Below are 21,690 nucleotides of genomic sequence, written 5' to 3'. Positions count from 1 at the left end.
GCGGCGCGGGCGGGTGGGGGGGGGGGGGGGGGGGGAATAAAAAATATGACACTTCTACCATGGAGTAACGTGAACCTTAATGGCATTGTTAACATAATTCTCGCGCGATGCGCACGAGCGGCCGCATAACTTACCGTCGAGCGACGACGACGAATTATTTCGAAGAAGATACGAGGGTATATGGCCCCCGAATACATCATACGATATAGTACACGTGGAGAACCGCGATTTAATGGATTTTCGTCGGCAACGTGAATAATTAAAGGATTCATGCAACGCATATTAGCGCATGAGATAGTCTACTTGCTGGATTCTGTTAAACTATTTATATAAATGGAAATTTTCATTACAAAAAATCAATGCATATACATATCATGTTTCAAGATGCATAATTTAATATTCAGCGCAATCCGTTAATATTTAATATCCGTCCGTAACGAGAGCGATTTATAATTGCGAAGCATGTTTTTTAATATTTATTATAATTAGTACGTGTTAATAAATGCTAGAATTTATTACAGAACCTCGAGAGCAAAATAATTAGTCTGCACTATATCAAAATTTTGATCATTATGATAATCTGCACGGTCGTTCGGGGAAACGTAAGCTTACCGCGAGTCTACATTACGTGGATCTGACGTTTTTTTTACCACGTTTAACGACGATACTCATCGCCCTTATTAAGCTACTGACAGCCGTAATTGTTGTCATATTTTTTCCGTAATAAGTATTCTTCCAGTTGTAATAAATCCGGTTTTTAATAACCCAATGCACCACCTTCCAGCTGCTTGTCTCTTGATTTACAAGAACGTTTAATTTTATTCTCTATAGAGTGTTTTCTTCAATACGCCCTTTTTTACATCGGTTTCGTAACAAATTCTCGATTTATTACGCACGAGAATCTAGCTGTAAAGTCAGAACGTGTTGGCCGAACAATGTGTTGCAAGAGTACGGGATATCATTCATTAACGACACGAGCTAATTGGGCCGACGGTAGATTGGAACCTGACAGCACTGATAATTGACTCGAATGAGCTAACGGATATTTGAATCAAACGTACTCCGTCTTCGTTCCTCGAACGTGTTCGTCCGTTCGGGAATGATTACGAAAACTACTCTCGTTACTACGCGACTGGCCGTGACGTAACGAAGACGAAGAGCAAAATAGACTCAACGCGATAAAAAAAGCTATTCTGCGGGTAAAGAGCGGCACGTCAAAAAGGGAGGCGTACGCGTATTATTATCCACACGCTTTTAAGGCGTCATCAGTTGGCAATAAAAAGGCGCTACGCAACCGGCTGACGCGCACACAGATTGGGCACTGACTCAACTATAACCCTGTATAAGGCGATCGGACGATTAATAGCTCAACGTGGCAAGTGTGGGTATGTATGTACAATATATGGATATGTATAGACGCGTACGCGAGACAGGTAGTCGTAATCGTCAATAAACCGTATATGTTGAAACGCGTATAACGAGACGTACGTCGCTTTCGCCGAGCAGAAATTCCACAGGCGAAGGCTGCTATCGAGTAAATTGGTATGTATCGGTCGTTGACCATCGCCCGAGCAACATATGACGCATGCTCTCTCGCGTACTAATCCTATTAAATCCCATTACGAATAATTTCGGGGCCCGCGAAATAGCAGACAGCAGCTCGATATCACGGATGCCGAATAGTAGAATCGTGATGGCGTTTACGCGCGTAAGCGATATTATAGTTTCGGACACAACGTGCTAAAAACAACGCTAGGGAAATTAATTTGAATCACGCCAATCATTGACAATTCTATAAGGTAAATTGATACGAGATGATACGTGACAGTAAGTCAGCTGATGCATCAATATTGATTCACCTAGTTAAGCACATAGAATTGTTCATTCGCCTTTATTTGTCAGAATATTAACAAAGTCTATATATTGACCATTGTGTATAAGTTTCAAAAAGAGATTTACGAGAAATCTCGTTGAATTGGCTAACGCTCCTAATACAAACGCGAATGCAAATAATATGCACATAATTGCATTATTTGATAAATTTATACGATTCAGCCGCAAAATTTCATGAGCGCATAAATTTGCACCTCGCAATGTGTCATGGTTGTTTAGGGGAATGGGAGACAAGAGACCGCTATTTATCACAAGAGTTGAAATCCCACTGTTTTGCTTCAAGCATTAAATCTCTACTGTTGCGTTGCATTCATCTACGGATTATTTTTCATCGAGTCTCAGAATCGCAATGTGATAAACACATATCAAAATGATATAACACATGAAACGGAAAATTTATCCACTTAGATATTAAAATTTTATAAAAACTAACAAAATAGCAGCTAGAGTGTATTAAAATATTCCTATCAGCCAAATATCAACTATACTAATAATATGAAAATTTGAAAGAATGCAAGGATGAATGTATAATAAAAAAAATGTTTTGCAGTTTCACGAAATAGAGATACGGATAAATAGAAAGATCACAAGACGTGATAGTATATAAATATACTTCCTAAGCCTTCCATGCAATGCACTTTTGTAGAAGCGAGAGAAGAAATTTTGAGAAATAATTGGCTTTACATTTTTTTAATAAAATGATAATAAAGAAAAATTTGAGCATAACTGAAGAACATACGGACGCAGTGATTAATAGATAACACATGGGCTTCGCGTACGTATACCGGTAAAACATCCTTTCGACGAGCGTACATCGCATATTAGATTTTTGATGGACGGCGACGTGGGTAGAGTAGACATCCGCGCTCAGCGCGCGGAATGTGGAACAAATACCGATTTCATCAAAAACCGATATCTGCCTGTCTCTCTCTCTCTCTCTCTCTCTCTCTTGATTAATAGATAACACATGGGCTTCGCGTACGTATACCGGTAAAACATCCTTTCGACGAGCGTACATCGCATATTAGATTTTTGATGGACGGCGACGTGGGTAGAGTAGACATCCGCGCTCAGCGCGCGGAATGTGGAACAAATCATCAAATCATCAAAAACCGATATCTGCCTGTCTCTCTCTCTCTCTCTCTCTCTCTCTCTCCTTCCCTCTCTCTCTCTCTCTTTCTCTCTCTCTCTCTCTCTCTCTCTTTCTCTCTACATGCGGTACCATGCAAATTCCAAACGTTGCCATCGTTGCCATCGTTGCCATCATCCGTTTGTTGTTTCGTTCAACTTGCGTTTACAATAGAGATAGAAAAACGGAGCTACGACAAAACTACAAACACGCTATTTCATCATGATTCGAATTCCAATGGACAATTGTAATTTTAGCTGCGACTAAATATCTTATTTTCGAAACTATCCTCTCGATGTTTCAAAATTGGTATGTCCTTAATTTTTCGAAAACACAGTAATTTAGGAATGTCCTTGTGATATTAAAAACTCATTCAAATTAGTCACGCACATCAGATGTAATAGTTACAATTTTTTTAAAAACTAATTATTCTTTCTTATTCTGTTCGTTTAACGTATTTTATAACACGCAGCTATAATAATTGAGGTGAAACATCTGGCGTCGTATTTTCTAACGTTTGTCTTGTAAACATCGATGCTTAATCAAGATCATATCGCTGTATAACCTCGCTCATAGCTATCCATCATCCCTGCGAGAGAATCACGACTCACTGGAATACACTAACGCATTAATATACATCGGCAAATATACGAATGAAGATAAGCAATTGATTGGGTTACATCACGCGTCATTGGTCACGTACTTGCAAAGGTAAATGCAATGCGTCATTTTGACAGACACTATGGTATATCATTTAACACTCCGGTGGACGCGCTGAATAGAAAGGACGCAGGTGACGACGCAGCGCGCTTCACTTTCGCACGCGGGATGCGTCGAAACGCTCGTTTCTCTTGATTAACAATTTTACTTACTGACAAAGAGGATGATTCGTGAACGAGAATGACAAATCACTGCGACATTTCACGCGCGCGCGCGCGCGCGCTTCGAAAGGGTCACCAAGTAATCAGACGCGGTCATCGTCGGCTTAACGCCACGGAATGACAGCCATGGTAAATACTATCGCGCCGACTAAAAGCTGTAATCTCTGCGGCAATAATAAAGTTGCCCCAAACATTTTACCTTTATGCAAAAACGACGCGCGCTATCTGCCCAGAAAACTGCCTCGCTTGAATCGCGGAACGCAAAAACGCGGAACGTCACAAACGATCTCCTTCGCTGAGAGCCGGCGCATAAGAGCCTCTACACGCAACGTCCGTTAAACCCTTTTTCGTCATTTTTGCGCACGCAACAAAAAAGAAACGCCCTATCTACTCTCGCGCGCACAAAGGCTTATCTCTGGTATACGTGATACTAGCGTAGGGAAATGCGGGTCCGAAGCGCGCTCGATCCTATGCATCGTCCGCGTACCGTGCTCTCATTAAACGAGTCCAGCCTCGTTTTTCATTTTCACTGCGCGTTCCCGGCAAGCGCGAAAAAATGCTCGCCCATGAAACGGAGAGTTGTCGTGTATCGCGCGCGCAAAGTCAGAACTTTCCTTGTGTAGATTGTTCTTACCGTACCCCGAAAAGCCCATGTGGTGCACGGCGATGTCGAGCGTCGCGCGTTAGCGCGCTGTCGCATCGTCGCCGAAAGATAACGCTGCACCTCCTCCTCTTGGCTGATTAGTTTGAAAACAGCTCGCCGTTGCTGACAGCTACGACTATGCTGACATTGCTCGTCGACTCACCCTCGCCTAGTCGGTAGTGCCGGCGCGCCGCTGATGAAGCTATCGCGCATTGTTGCGCAACCGGCAGAAGAGGATCCCGTAGCAACATATGTAAACGAGACATGTAGACGTGCTATAGATTGTAGAAGTGCTATGTACCGGTTTGCCGCATCCACATAAACGCATACATTTCTACCCGACATACATGCGCACGCCTGCCGAACGTGCAGAATGACCGACCGTGTTTCGTGTCAACATACAAGCGTTACCGTCGCGAAAAATCACGCTGTTGTGTTCGTCTCGCGGGTATTGCGCTGCTATGCTCTCTCTCTATCGATGATAGGATATTATTCAGTTTTATCACACAAATAGAAAATATGGCCTGTTAATGAATAAGAGACGTATGGAAAGCTCGCAACGCGAGAAATATTTACTATTCATATCTCCTGTGACCGGTCGTCGAAATAAAAATAACTGTATAATTGAAATGTAACTATAATTAATAATTTGCAGAGAATATAACATACGGGAGCTAAAGAGCAGAGGAAATAGAAAAGGAAGAGGGTAGAAGCAAGTAAGATCGAAGGAAATGTCGAGTAGAAAAGAAACATTGAAAAGAAACTATGTCGAGGGGTAGATAAAGAATACTAAGCAGTAGTGTCATATGCAATCGTGATGACGACGACGACGACAAATCTGTCGAAAAGCCTCGTGCCAACAACTATACGACCGTACGTGGAATGCGGCCTTTTATACCTTTGTTCCTCTCTTTCAACCCTCGCTTCGCTGACTTCCGTCGTCGCGGTTTCGCTTCCTTCTGTGACCTCACCGTTCTTTGACCGAGAGTACATAATGCACATTCGCGTTCCTAAGCGTTTTAACACGTACACCGACAAACGCACACTAACTTCTGCCTAACTTCGTCGACATCGATATCACCTGTGCAGGCAGGTAAAGCGATGAGACGCCGCCGCCACATCAGCCCAAGGGGAATGTAGCGACACAGAGGTAGATTATGCGGTACCGACGTAAAAGTTGTTTGTACGCGGATAAGAGGGGTCAGGTCTAGTGTCGTCCATTTTTTACAACTTTCCTCTCGCCGCGAAGGCTCTCATATCTATCTCATCCCGTTGTTCACGATCGTTACCTTCCCCTTCGTCGTTCGCCTGCTCTCGCTCGCTTCTATATCCCCTGTTTATCCCTCCCTCTCTCCTTTGCGGACCTATTAACGAATAGTCGCGTTTGCTACGGTTCCGCCGTCGCGTCCTCTCAGTATGTATGCGGGCCTCGGAAAATCGTGGTTTTCAGGAAGAGGAGGAGGGGATGATCGATATCTCGACCATGTGACCGCGCGCCGAAAGTATCTACCGGCCATTATTCTTCGCTCGTGATCTCGCTCGTTATTGTCCGTTAAAATTTTTACGCGATGAAAACAAGTCCTCCTTCGATAGAAACAGTGCCAAAAGTGAAATGATTCGCCGTACTGACGCGACGCGATTATTCTTGTCGATATCACGACACAACGGGATGTATGGTATATTTTGCGCATGGAGCCGCATGCGATAACAACATCCACTGAATTCGTGAGTTTCGACGCGTGTTTCCACGTGAACGGTGCAACTTTTGCCCGGCAATGACGCAAGAGGAACGAACTTTTCCTGGAATGGCGTGGACGGTTATTCGGGGAGCTCGGAAACGTAACTTCATACCAAAGTTCCAACGATATTATTTCCCTGATAAAAGTTTCTCAAGGTGTCAGTGGAATCGAGGCCAATGTACAACCGGATATTACGTTTCTTAGGGGCTATATGAAGCGGTACTTATTCCGGAGAATGATAGAGGTTACGCTGGTTTTTGAAATGTAGATATACCAGAAAAGTTGATGATATCCAAGCACACTCTCTCTTAACGACTTATATAAAATATTTATAGAATAAAAAAAATGATATATATATGATATAAGTTATATCCAAATATAATAGAGGATATAACTATGGCTGCGTTCCGATATTCACTGCCAGTACTGAAAATCTATAGTATACGTGACGTAAACTATAGATTTTCAGTACTGACAGAATTTATGTGTATATGTATATATATATATATATATACACTAAGGCTGCGTTTATATATAGTATTATTTATATACTTATATACTCCAAATTTAAAAAAGAAAGAAAGGAGCTTACACTAATGATTCGTGATTTATAAATCAATTTCTAATATTAATAATATTACAATCAATCGTAGAATTAGATATATAATTTATTAATTGATTAGATATATTCCTAATAAAAAATAGCCTATTATTTAATAAGATTATTTTTGTTAATATTTCTAATTAGAACAAAATTATTAGTTTTAAAATGACAAATTCTCTCATTTCAGAAATGAAATTTCTAATTAGTAATCAACTTGTTTTATTTTGTTAATTAATATGTTTTGAGAAAATTACCTGCCCTCAAAACGATCTTCGAGGTTATTAAGAAGAGTTATAAAAGAGGTTGATTTTGAAGCGTTCCTTAAAGAGAAATGAAAAGTCATTCCTTACTACGTAACGCTTTCGAGAAAAAGTAACAGGAGATATTATTTAAACAAAATTAGAATTTTCCAATAGTTAGGTAAAATAAATAAACCCAGTATTAGCAGCAAAATTGCTACGCTATCATGAAATTCCGTCAAGTTCGCCGGCGGCCCTTCAAGAACATGAAATATTTTTCTCTCATTCCGCGTGATACGCGTAAGATGACTTTCGAACAACTATGTGAAAGTACCTCGGAATTCGCATATCTGGTATGCGCGCCATAAAGTATGCTTTGAGCGATCGGGTTTTTTTCCGAGAATTATTGCATTGTAATTTCTCGATTCTGCGTCTTTTAATTACATCTGAAAAAGCGTGCAACGAAAGACCAGATCAAGACACGCTCAATCAGTCACCACTTTACTTCATATAAAACTAACTTCGATCATACACATGTACGTACGACATTACAATGCAATTGGCGTCACAATTTATTAAAAATAGAAACAATTTCATTATTCTTTCCTGACCATATCAAAACCAAAATGGATGTCTACAACATTTTATTGTTAACTCTTATTAAAGGACGGCGGGAGCGCGAAATAACTAAGTCGACCAGTCGTAAACGAGCGAAATTAACCGTGCTACCCAAATCATAAATATCAGAATAATACAGGACAAAATAATATAAGATACTTTATATTGGAGATATAAAGCTTGAAATGGAGCAAGAAAAGCGCGTTATTAGTCGGACATTTCGAGCAATCACGATTCTGCCTTTCTCTTCTCTAAATTTCGATCCCAAATACTATTAAATATTTTGCGCAATCTCTTATTAAAGTTATAAAGATAAAATACATCTCTTTATATAAGAGATTATGAGATATAAACGACAGTTGATTATGTTAAAACTAAATTATATGTAAAATATATTGAAGTTTATCTTCTTCGCAGACTTCATTCTCCGCATGCTGTATTCCACGCTGTCATATTCATGTATTTGTGGCACATTTCGAAAACAAACAATCGCCGAAAATGCATAACAAATGAGCCATCAGTTTTCGGCTACAAACTTTGTTTCCGTGTAACGGGATACGCAAAACGATAACCTGCAGCTCGCGCCATCGCGACTGTGTGAGAACGCGCGACACAATTTATGTGAATTCACGAATGGCTAGGTGCAACAATGCATAAGTACGTATCTGTATGAATGTGTACGCCCGATCCATTAATTTTCGTCCAAGCTGCTTCCTCGCTGCGTCAGAAACAGCTATATAGCCGTGAACGGTAGAAAAGTTGGTCGATTAAACCAGCAATAGCGGTGTCCCTATCCATATAATCTATAATAAAGCACCAGTGCTCCAGCTGCGACATCATATGTAGGTTAAAATAATTTAAGGCTTATACTATTACTAATACTCTTTTTCATCCCCTGTATTCACCCTCTTACTTATCATCATAACTGTATAAATCGATTGACAAAGAAAGCTTTCCATTATTTTGATTTATTACATGTGACTGTCATAAGAGCATTTTATACTTTGTTGCATCAACAAAAATTTCATTGTTATTAGTGCCATATTAATTCTGCTCGCTCTCGAAATGGTGCTCCGATAAAGTACAAACTGTTTATGACATTTAAAAGTCGTCTATCCCATAATCGTAATCTTTAATTCCGCGCATTATGCGGATTTGAATTATGAACGTTTAACGGCGGTTTTAATAACGCCTGCGATTTCATGGGTCATCAATAAAAAAAATATATATTTCAGTTAATAATCTATAAATGCCTCGCGTCAGCATTAACATATAACGTAACTGCATCTATAAATTTAGATGTGGGTTCTTGCGCGAGTCTCGGAGCGTGTTCATGTTATGACATACGTACAATTAGATACGCCAATAAAATTCTTTTAGAATATTATCCTTGTGTGTGCAAATGGGACTTTTGCATTATTCATTAATGTTGTTATCGCGATATTGTGTACCATCTTTGTCTGTTATTATGTATTTTACCGCGCGCTAAAATATTTTAATTACAATAATTTATAGTGTAATAATATACATGATAAATAGATTTTCATATTATTATCGATGCTATACATAAATCTCTTCTAGCTTGAAATATATTTATATATTTTCATAATTTATCTATAGAATTCTATATCTTTCAGATATGTATTTCATCAATCAATTCATAGCGTAGATCGTAAGAAACGCCATCAGTCTCTTATCATTGTACCAAAAAAAAAATATCGAATCTTCTAAATAAGGTCCTATTGCCGTACCAGTGTTAATATTTGTGTTTCGATTGTTTTTACGTGTGATATTATACATTTTCTTGAGACACCGTAACCGCGGCAAGCGGAGCCGGAAGCGGAGCGGAATACGTGTACAGCGGATACGCGCAGAAGATCGCAAGTGCGGAAAGAGAACTCTCTACGGGACTCCATTGTACACACGTAGATGCATTCGGATACGTGTTATGTGTACGACCGAACACGATCTCTCGCACGAGTTTACAGTCCCCGGCCTCGACTGAGAAGTATCTAGGCAAACATATAATCCGCGTTTCGGATCTACCTATCGGCGACAAAAAGTCAGGCCGCGCCAGTGAGAAATATACGAAAGCGACCTATTCATAACACTTCGATTGCAATCGACATTCGCGAGTTCAACCAAGATCACACAAATAACATCACGAAGTAACGCAAACCAAGTTCCGTGGCCAAGACTGGTTTTACAAGTAGTAGTAGTAGTATAATAGTAGTAGTAGCTGCGGGATACGATTCCGAGTACGATTCCAATTAATGCGAAAATTATGAATTTTCGAAGTCTTAATTAAGCTTCTTAGATGAAAACACACTTCTATTTATGCAAATCAGATTCAGTTTTCAAAAGCTGTTTCGCAAGAGAAATATTTTGCGTTTGAAGAAGGTTTAATATAAGAGACGACTCAGGCAAAGTAATTTCCATTCCAATCTCCACAAATTAATTTGGAAACAATTTTTAGACAAACCTGATTATATAGATATCTTTTCTAACGCTGTCTTCAATATTATATATGTATAATTTTTAAATTCAAAAATCCGTTAAAATAAAGTCTACTTGAAACTAAATAAGAAAAAAAGAGTTAAAATTATAATCGAATATCTGAGTACAGGGATTAGTATACCACATCTACGAATGCGATATACACATGCACGCAAGGTGCAAAATCTTAAATAGTTTTACACACACAACTAAGCCTATAATTATATAATATTCCATTAAAATAAAGTCTATATCTCTGAAATTAATTAAGGAAAGGAGAAATATCTAAAAGAAAATAAAGTTGAAGCTAAAATTAGAATTGAATATCTGCGCAGAAATCAATGTATCATATCTATATGCACGAGTATTGATAATATCATCCCTTTTTTCCTATTAAATTAATATCGTGCCTTTGGACACACAATCGCGAGTATCAGTCCGGTCTCTCAACTCGGCAATCTACATACACGCGAAGTACCGGTTCGAGTCGCTCTCAGCTCTGGGCTCCTGGAAAACCGGTCGATAGAACGCCGCTGCTTTTTTCATCGTCGGCAGTGCGACATTAATGATTGTCTGTCGCCTTCTTGTCTTATTAAAATCTTTATATCGTATCTCATTGATTTAGGAATGCGTTAAACGGAAAATTTAACAGTACAACACGATTGTTGTGTTTCATAATCTTGCCCTCGTGCTTGTATGAGATTCAACCACTTTACGCTCTATGCGTAAGTCTGAAGAACGAGTCCTCCTTTTGCAAATCTGGCAAGTGATATAACCCGTTTTGTATCTATGTGACGCGTTGTGAGCTTAGTAACGATGTTATCTACTCGGACACACACATAAAACTATCATTGATGCAAGAAGAACGCTCACTGCAATCAAATAGATTACGAATGTTTTATCGCGATATAAATTATTCTGGCGTTATGACACTGGATAGCAAACGTTGCTGACTTCGTGTATAACAATGAATCACATCGACTGTCTTGCTGTCGATTATACACGCAACATCTAAATCTTATAATTTTGCACCCAATTAAATACTTGATTCATTTAAGCATTTAATATTCAAGAACATAATTCTCAGACTATATGTATAATAATACGTCATTTACATTTGTAAGTTGTTGAGAGAGAAAGAGAGAGAGAGAGAGAGACGACACAGAGAGAGAGAGAGAGAGAGAGAGAGAGAGAGAGAGAGAGAGAGAGAGATTCCTAGAATAGCGAATTAATTTAAACACTATCATGTATAAATGAATGAGACATATGGATATATTTCATTACATGTCTAATAGATGAAAGATTGAATTCACATTGAAATAAGACTAGAAGACTGTTCTATGAAAGAATGCACTCGCAAAACCTGTTTTGTTATCCTAAGGTCTCGTTCCGAAAGGTCGTGGACTAACAGAACGAGCTCGCCTCTGATCACGGCAGGATTTAAGGTACATCGCACCGATTTTTCATGCAAACGATAGCGCGAGCACGTCTGGACGCGTCGCGAGGCACGATTTCTTCGGCCGGTGCATCCGTCAACGTCGCGCTGTCAAGTCGTAGAAATTTAACCCGCCAGAAAAATGGACGGCTTCGTGGCACGCTTCGTTCACGATCGAGAAGGGTGGTTGGACCCACCATTACGCGGACACACCGGGCGTTGGTGTAAAACCTTCAATTTGTATTCACACCGTAACATTGTATAGGCGAAAGAAACGATCGTTTCTTGCAGTATACCGCCGCCTTTGACTGGGATCATGCCCTACATTGATGTAGTAATTTTTGTTGTTGCAAAATCCGCTCGTGTTCGATTCAGCGAGATAAGGATCAAACGTACTGTATTATGAATAAACGCACGTTATATTACGAATAAAGCATACAGAAATCTCGCAATCATCGCAAAGAAAATCCAGAATCCAAAATCAATATCGTGAATTTGAAATATGCAGACAATGTGCAAAAAATATGAATGCTTGTATGCTGGCATAAAAAAAATCGAGAAGTTTTTGTCGTGTCTATATATTTCAACGCTTGCAATAGATTAATTTGCATTGTTTGTTTGATATATGTACATATCTATGTCTGTATATAATAATAAAAAATAATAAATATATATATATATATATATATTGTTGTATATATAACATAGATTTATGTATATTCTATATAAAAACTGAAAATGCTTTTCCTTTTTATTGTATGAATCGGTAATTGAAAAATGATATTCAATCTTTAATTATCGACATAATTTATTACATTACACCGAAACGTGTCAAATAATCTATCTCTCGATGCAATGAAATAATTGTGACAAAATAATTTCGATTCGTCGTTCCATCGTCGGATGTGTAATATGTGTATATATTCTGTCAAACTTTTGCTACGATAAAATAATGGCTACTAAAACTTCATAGAATACAGAATTCAATATTTGAAACGTGCTCAGTCCGCCAGTAACAGCGTTTCGCGATGGATACAATTAAAAGTTGTATAGAACATTCGCGGAGGAACATTGTGTCGCGCATTTCGTAATTAAGCGTCTGAAAACAAGACGCGCAGACTGTAACATGTGTTCGGGAGCGAAAGAACGAAGGTTGGTGGGAAAAAGAGAGAGAGAGAGAGAGAGAGAGAGAAAAAAAACGACGGAATCGAGAGCATTCTTCGCTCCGTCCTCGGCGGTTTCGTTGCTTTGCAACCATCGTGACGGCGGTGGTGACTCTAAAGGTCGAATTAGATTACCACCGACTCGATTAAACCACCGTCGTCCGAGAACCCGTGCGAGATAATCTCGGACGTTGCATTCTCAGCGCGCACGTTCTGACCGCTTTCGACATTTATGAAGGAGCAGCGTGATTTTATGTAGGCGTCGTTATGCATTAAAATGTACAGTAACGATGTAAAATTCACACATACAGAAAGATACACATCATATAATAAAAACAAAAAATTATGACAGCACAGAGTTGTGTCTTTGATATTAAGAGACAACACAGTATTTTTTGTGCTACTATAAATATATGTGAAATTTTTATCAAAATAATGAGAGAGATACATTTTCAGCATTATTTATTAGAACTATATATTTGCTATATATAACGATATATTAGAACTATAACGATTTATTAGAACTATATATAACAATATTCGCTTCATTCAGCTATAATTCGGCGATTTGGCTATCGTTCGATAAATACAATCTTTGCACAATTTGATCTAATATAAAGACCGGACGGGGAGAACCGCACGTTCCACCTGCCATTGAGATAAAATATATTGATGGTTCTTAGATGCACCAATTTCTTTGGCGGTATCGTGCCAAAATACAGTACGTGCTGCATTTTCAGTAGAAGGAATCTCATGAAATAAGTTCTAAAAGCTCTCGCGGCCATTTCAGTGGCAATTCCGGTGGTCCGGCGCGACTTCTACGTGGGCCGGGTAACATGGCGTGATATCGAGTCATGATAAAGTTGCATACACCTCGCATCGACGAGTCTTAAAATCCGCAAAAGATTCTCTGGCTGCATTTCGCTCTCAACCTTTAGACTCTCGCTATCCCGCGCTTTTCCAGCATCCCCCGCGCGGTCATTATATCGTGCCGAATGGCGGTACGTGCGATACGCCAGATCGCTAGGAGAAATCCCGTGAAATAGATACGCGCCGGCGGCGCACGCGATGCAATGCGTTCCGGGGCGGCCGTAACCGTTAATTGAATGTGCTAATTCACTCTTTAATCTTGCGTAACCGTATTTACGCGTAATAGGACAAAATGCATGGCCGTGCGGTATCGCTCGCGGCGAAGCCTGCGAAGCGTCGACACGACGCGACGATGTCGGTGCGAGGATGCGCAAAGCGCCACACGGCGAGGCTATTTAGAGAAGGCATCTACGGGAATACTAATTTGCACCCCGGCTTCGCCTTGCGTTGTTGCCATCGTGGCAAATACCCCGAACGTCAGAGGCACGTAACATAAGGTATCCGACTATATCTCTAGAATCCGCGTGACGCGCTTCGATTAATCCCCTCACCATCTCGCGATAAAGAAGATTTTGCGCGTTACGGAAACGCGACGTAACTTTCGATCGGACGGGGTAAATCAGCGAACCATTTTCTCCGCCATGATATACGACTTGACACATACGCGGAACACCGATGCGAATTTCCGCCACACATTTCTATGCTTGATCGATTTTGCTATGGAAAGTCGCTGGGAAACTTTTATTTTATTTTGAATAAACTATGGACTCGTTCAAATTTGATAAATGTTAAAAAGCCAATCTACTTCATCGAATTTGCCTCGAAATAATTTCTTTCGGATTGTGTTTTCAACAAAATGTATGAAATATTATAACACGTATTTGTCCATTGGATCTAATAACGTAATTTATGTTTTTCTAATAATAAAACTATATTTAAATAATGACTTGAACATAAACAAAACATAAATTGCTGTGATTAATTACTTATATATAATACTGAGCTCTATATATAATCGAGAGCGCGTTAATGTAATTTAAAACAACATCAAACATAAACCAGCGGATGTAAATTCTTTAATGTCGATATAATACATGGTAATTTCGGAAAAAAATATTGGAAATAGGAGAGATGTTATATACATGCACAGAGATGTTATATACATGCACAGAGATGTTATATACATATTGTATATATGCATTGGATTATTTATTGTTTCGCGTGCATGCACTTTCAAAAACCGAGAAATTATATTTTTTTGAATGCAAAATATATATCTATAGGATATACAATTTTTATTTGTTAAGTTAATAATACCATCAACGGAAGAGAGACCAGTAAAAACAGAAAAGAAAAAAAAACAAAAACAAATCCACCATCAAACCTGTGCGTTTCAAAATTAAATTGGCGATTAATGGTAGAAGCGATGATAAACCCGAATTGTTTCACCGAAATTGATCCATAACGCTCGGATACGAAAGTTTCGATGCGTGTGTAACAGAGGTTTCGATTAAAACGCTAATTGAATATGACCTTTCAGAATCGTTCGCGTTTTAATTTAATGGAACGATTGTTCTTTTGGAAAAGAGATTTTAAAGTATTAATTTTTTTCGCAAATAAATTCATAGTAGAAATAAGTTGAACTATTAGCGTTCATCTTTGTTGCACCCGGAACGCGAGAATCGTGGCAAAGAGGTGAAGAGGAGGAGAGGAGAAAGTTTCGACGAAGGCAGCCGACGACCTGGACAGACGGGCAAGAAAGGTTGATTAATACCCGAGGTATTGTTTTATGGAAATTTCCGGCCGTCAGAGCGCTTTTTATCTTTCGCTCACCCCTCTCTCGTCACCGCCATGTAACCCATTAAGGGCGAGTCTGTCGTATTGTCATGCTAAGACGTTGATTTCTTCGGCCCTCATTATCAGTCTTAGTCCCGAGAGAAGTTCGTGAGAAAGTGAGAAATCCTCCCTCGCGAAGAATAGTTACTACATCTCAGAGAATTGAGGATGAATTGGACGTCCGTGAGGATCGTGGAAAAACTCTCAGGTCGCGGTTTGAATATCATGAAGGGAAATGGAGGACGCATTTCAGGAGACGGAAGTGCATTCGTTCTAGGAGGATGAGATCGTTCTTTAGAGGATGCGCATTATCCATCATAACAACTGATAACATTATATTCTGCTTCTTTGATAGTATTCTTTGACAGTGTGTATTAGCAATCACGCGAGTTCCATATAAGCGAGATGACGTACCGATAATCTTCGATGAATTACGTAAACTCCAAATTTGGAAGAACGTGCTTGTGCGTGGCGGCATATAAAAAGAATAACAAGATAAAGCGGAATAGAATAGAATGGAATAAACTGAGCGCATAGAAGCATATAGAAGAAACACTACCATATATGTAAGCAAGAATGGGCTATTAGAAGATAGTAATCGTGCGTTTACGTAAATTGGTCCCTCGCTCTTCCTCCATCTTCCTTATTTTTGCGTTCAATCTACTGCCATGTAATTATGTCACGCTAAACCACCGAGCGTTTTTTTCATGTTTAAGATTTCAGCATTGCTATGATAAATCCCATACATTGGATCACTATTGCGCCATTACCAGCTTACTACACATAAATTCGAATCTGTGTTTGCGATCGACAAATATCTTATGCAACAGAATTCTACAAAATATCGTCCTATAATTTTCTTTACTTTTTCTGGTAAAACTGCATAAAAGGTAACCTCCGATTTTATCGCCACTTAAATATGTTGTAGGGGAAGTTCTTCTGAGTAGTTCCCCGCAAGAAATAAATGGGAAACGACATTGATTTAGAAGATATAACAAATTAAAGTTTAACAGTTTTAATGCTTTTTCTCAAGTATTATAAAGTAATATTAGGAAAAGTGAAGTTCGTGTACGTTACTTGTTTGTGTATGTTATTCGTTGTAGAGCAGACGTAGAAAAAGTGTTTGTTTACATTTACAGGATAGACACACGGTCATGGATATTTTGTCAATGTGTTTCACCTATTTCTCACAGTTCGTTAACAGCCTTCAACATGCTCAGAAAAATCTCATCTACAACATATTTAAATGGCAATAAAATCGGAGGTATGTTATTTTTTATACAGTTTTACCCTTTTTATTTCCATTTGTAGTAACATTTCGTAACACTGTATTTCCGTGATGTTATCGTGATATTATTACCGCGTAACGCTCAATCGCAGGAAATTTTATTACTCTCGCGACTTTGTACAGACTGCATTCTCGCGAAACATGTCTGATCGTCTTTTTCTATTATCATACTAGTCGCGCTGGTATCGAATTGAAATTTGCTAGAGTAACGCAAACGACGAACCTGAGCGAGATCGATTCCGTATCGCTGGATATTTTGGTGGTGGATAAATATCCATGGTAAATTTTCGCCGAGAGAAATCGAAGCAGCGATCTGCTGATGAAAATCCGTGACGCCGTAAACGTTGATTGTCGATGCTAGTCCGATAAAGCTCTCGTCTAGGTCATTCGTGGCAAGAAAATCTAGCAAACTCGGTGCACCGACAAGAAATTGTGGTACGATGACATCGGTGTGCGACAGAACGACTGATATTACGGATAATCTTGTTCAAATAATAAGACATGTGGCCTAATTAATCCAAGTCCAGAAGTGAGCATAAAACATCCGGTCGATGTTTTTAGGTAAATGACGGCAGCACTGATATACCTTGAATTACTACATAATGCGCGTATAAATGAGACGTAACGTGAGAACGGATAAGCAGATCTACTGTTAAAAAACGTTATTTACACGCGATAGGACGATAAGACTGGTTTGCAGACCGACGCTGTAATAACTGCAGCGGTTTGGAAAAGAATTCGAACGCGCTATCATATTGATCTCGATACCGAGAAAACGGGACCCTTTGCGAGCTTCGAAACCGCCTTAGTCACTTGCAATAAGGAAACCGATAAGATTTAACGTCATTCATTATTTCTGCCAAACCAGTAGCCATTCAGTGTTCTAAAAGCGTCAGAACTAAATGCGAATTTCGTAAAAGATTCAAATATCATCCGATACATTTTTAAGGTCGTTGACCTTGTCGAGAAATATACAAAAAACCGATGCGTTTAATCGCCAAGAAAATCAACTTCATCGGTGTGCACAGAGTTCGCGAACCAGACGCGTATCGCGTTTCTCGTACATTTCCGCGAATCGTTAATTTATGCAATAAGTGGAAATAGCTGATCAAAAAAAAATCAACGCCTCCGTTGTAATTCGATGTAATTTGCGCATCTCAAGGATCCATCTATATATAAAGTGGAGTTGAAAGCGTCGCGTAATTGGCATCGTTCTGCTTATAATTAAATCTCCGTTACCGCTTAACGAGATTTCGAAAATGCCATGAGAAGCGGGCGTGCTGGATTTCTGTGGATGACGCCGCGAAGAAACCGCCGGAATTGCTTTCAAGAAGCAAGAGAAGGAGATCTCGATCGTTAATTTAATAATTTCCGCGTTGCGATAAAGGTCAACGTGGCAATGAAATGGTAATTTACCTAGATATAGACGCGCGTGATTGTATGCGTACGCGTGTATACCTGTATAGAAGTAAGACGAAGTCCAAGTATTCTTTCGAGTTAATATCCGGCTACACGAGCAATAGAGGCAGATATCCCCGCGAGTTTCTCATAGCGGACATTATATTTTCTCGCTGGACGCGCCGCAGAGCATCGGCTAACAACGCCTCGTAATTTAGCCCGTCGCAACATCGGGCGTTCACACGCTCACGCGTGTCAGTTTCTGCGAATACGATTGGCGGCGTGAGTAATTTCCATTGCTGTTAACTCAGTAATATATCATTCTCGCAAAAGTTTTACGGTATCTATCGTGATGACAGATTACCGATTGTACCAGCGTTTACTTTCACGCGGAGCACTATTGCTTTCGTGGGTCTGATGACCAAGAAGCAACTCCCGCGGTTGATTGATGTATGAAATTCTAATTTTATTCAATCTTTCGTTGTACCTTTATCCTCCTCAATCTATTATGTATCTCTTTTAGAGAATGATATATATTTTTAAAATTTTTATATATTTTTTAAAAATTATATAAATAAAGAATTCTGTTTAAACTTTATTTATAACATGCTGTAAATATTAACACTTTATAATTTTGTGATATATTTTAAATAATTTAAACAAATTTAAATGCATAATTTTCTTATGTCATTTTGTTATACAATATCGCAGAAAAATTCTTATTTTTATGTATAGTTTCTAAGGAAAGCATGAGTCTGAGGGATAAAGATACGGGCAGTTCGAAATGAATAGGTAGTCAAACCAATGTTACGGTTTTCTTCATTTCGATTCTAGGCGTGTATTCAAAACACGTTGTTAGTGTTAACATTTCTCTCTCATTTCCGATTTTTTCTTAGAGCCAATTATGCCGTTTACTCGAGTCCGAGAAAACGATGAAAAGATACTAACACCAGTATCTAGACGCCTTGGCGTATTTCGTATATTTAACTACAACTCGCATGGATACCTGTTTAGTAGAACGACTCTATATATAAGAGCAAAAACTATGTGATATATACGATGTATGTACGCGGTTGTGCAAAATGAAATTTAACGTTGGCAAAAAACGGCAGCGACCGTCGAAGCGGTAAGCCGAGCGAAAGGAGAACACGAAATTTTATGATTATTACGTCCCGCACTCAAGATCGTAATGTCTTCGAATCAATCTCGCATCCCGAACTCTTCCGTGGTATTCGCAGTGCGCTAGTGAAACGATGGACCATCGATCTCGCGGTCGGAGTTCGCGCGCGGCGTTACATAATGGCGCCTCGTCGTTTTTGCTCGGTAAAAATCTCTCGAAGCACCGACACGGTCGATTAACTACCGGGAATATATTGTGCGTAACGCCATGGCCTTATGTGTACGCGTAATTAGCCGGTCTTACCGCGCGACCGGCGCTAATGAAGGATATACAGACGTACGTATATGCGCGTGTACGCAATGTGTGTATATAAAACCCCCGCTACTAAATATCCACGGATGACTAATCTCCGCTTGTGCCTAGTTGACCGATCGTTATGGCCCGGGTAACGACACACACGGCGTGCCTTCTTGTATCCTAACGAAGAAGAAAACGGCGAGCACGAGAAAGGAGGGGACATGATGGGAGGGAAGGATGCCGAACGAAGACGCATTTTCTCCCGCACACCCCTGGGAAACGCTTAACCCCGCGCGATCGTACGATAGAACTAATCGCGTCCGCATGCCGGTAGAATCGATGAAGCAACGATGATGATCGACGATCGATCGTCAGCCTTTAATCACCGTCGGTGAATCACGAGTGACGCCGGTCACTGCGATATCCGATGGTCTAGTAGAGACCATCGTTTCTCCCTTCCCTCATTCGCGCCCCTTCCTCGCGGAAAGTTCGCGAGAGGGTCAATGAGCGAGATAAATCTACCGCGCAGAGACATTGATAATCATTTTACCGATTATCTACGAGGACGCGTATCGCTACAACTTCCACTGGTCGCTCATAAAACATCGATTACGATAACGGATTACGTATGCGCGTCCCTCGACATCGAGACGATAAAAGCTACATAGCTACGAAAAGGCTCGAGCCGTATTTCGTTATGCCATCGCGTAAGCATTCAACAGACATTATTGACGATATACGTCAATATATACATACGCTTCTGTACGAATCTCGCTGAGTGTTTCTTATCATTTGATAGACATAATAAAAAAAAGAATGTCACGTTTTATCGCAACACTCGGAGCATTTGAATATCGCAAATTGTATCGAGAAAGAGCTATGTACGACGTGGATTTCTCATCGTTATCGATAAAGAGAGGCAAACTGTCGCATATTACATCGCGATGACGCGCTTATCGTGAAAATAATTAAGCCGCTAATATCAGAGTGAGAAACGTCGTCGGGAAGTTTAAGGATTTCATTAAAGTAGAAGAGAGCGTAGAGTCAGCGTAGCTCTCTCGAGCATCGTGGAGAAGGGAGAGATGAAAGTAATACCGTATAATATCATCCAGCGATCGACCGCTCGTTGAGAAGTAGCGGTGCTAGGTGGATAACTCTCGAAGATCACCTTGACCAAGACGGAAGAAAGGCAGCAGCGCGCTAGCTGAATGAGACCCGTAGCTGAAATTGTTATAAATCATTGCGGACAGTGGCCGCTAGCTACCGCGTAAGCCCGTTCGTTACCGACCCGCCGCATATGGGAAAATAATTTATTATTATGAGCGATGATGCGCGCGCAGGAGGGAACAGAAGATTTCGCAACATACTGCACGCTGCCACCCGCGGGAACCGTAACATATTTGCAGAAATACGATTTCGCGACGGATTATTTCTACGGGTCCAACGACCTTCGCCGCGAAGGGGGTGATGGATACATTCGTAAAAGTGCGACGTAACGGTGAAGCGCTTTACGGCGGCATAATAAGTTGCGTGCGTCTAAGTGGTAAATATTAGCTCATTTTGGACTGCATAATCGAGATATAATTTGATCGCTTCAAAGCTATGTGGAAACACATACAGATTTAGATGTTATGCTCTATATAACCAGTTGTGCCTCGTATGCGTTCGATTATTGGTAAAATAAAATATAATTATTAAAATTGCCGGTTAAAAGTAACTGTATATGTGCGGCTTGCACAATATTTTATGCGCTATTTAACTAGTGTCACACGGGATATAGAGAGAAATGTTCATCTCTCTTGCGATACTATTTTATATTTTCAATTTAAATATTTTTTCCGCACTGCTTGACAACTTAATACGAAGATTTGAGCATTTCCCTTTTATAAAAAAGATTACTTTCTTTTCAGAGATATATATCGCGATATACACATCACTCTACATTTTCGAATTAAACTAAATTATAAAATTATTATTATTTGTGTTACGAGATATCAAATAAAAGGCAGATGAAGAAAACACTACAGAAGCGAAACGCTTA

General features: G+C 39.6%; 1 protein-coding gene across 2 annotated transcripts in view; it reads right to left on the bottom strand.

Annotated features, from left to right (window-relative positions):
- The window catches only part of LOC115237832 (autophagy-related protein 16-1), a 446,913-nt gene that overhangs the window by 145,091 nt on the left and 280,132 nt on the right, over positions 1–21,690 (bottom strand). The window lies entirely within an intron of this gene.

This window comes from Formica exsecta, unplaced genomic scaffold, assembly GCF_003651465.1.
Source record: "Formica exsecta isolate Colony F162 unplaced genomic scaffold, ASM365146v1 scaffold31, whole genome shotgun sequence".
Classification (NCBI taxonomy): Eukaryota; Metazoa; Arthropoda; class Insecta; order Hymenoptera; family Formicidae; genus Formica; species Formica exsecta.
The sequence above is the reverse complement of the archived record's forward strand: the minus strand, read 5'-3'. Positions and strand labels throughout refer to the sequence as shown.